This window comes from Haliaeetus leucocephalus, unplaced genomic scaffold (assembly GCF_000737465.1).
Source record: "Haliaeetus leucocephalus isolate CR32 unplaced genomic scaffold, Haliaeetus_leucocephalus-4.0 Scaffold906, whole genome shotgun sequence".
In the NCBI taxonomy this organism is placed as follows: domain Eukaryota; kingdom Metazoa; phylum Chordata; class Aves; order Accipitriformes; family Accipitridae; genus Haliaeetus; species Haliaeetus leucocephalus.
In genome coordinates, this window is record NW_010973342.1 from 4,750,905 (window position 1) to 4,751,168 (window position 264).

Here is a 264-nt window from a genome sequence, read left to right on the forward strand (position 1 = left end):
GACCCGCGGCGCATGCGCCGGCCCGACCACCGCCGCGGCCTCTGTAGAGGGGTGAGGGGGGACGAGCGGCCCGGCCGCGGGGGTCGCCGCCAGCGGGGAAAGCCCCCTTCCGAGCCGGGACATTCCCGCCGCGGCTCCTGCTGGGACGCCGGGCTACGGGGCTGTAGCAACGCGGAGCCAGCGCCGTCCTCCAGCCCCTCGAAGGACCCTCGCTCCCCCCCTCAGCGGCCCCCTCCTGCAGCGGTCTCCCCCCTCGTTCCCCTC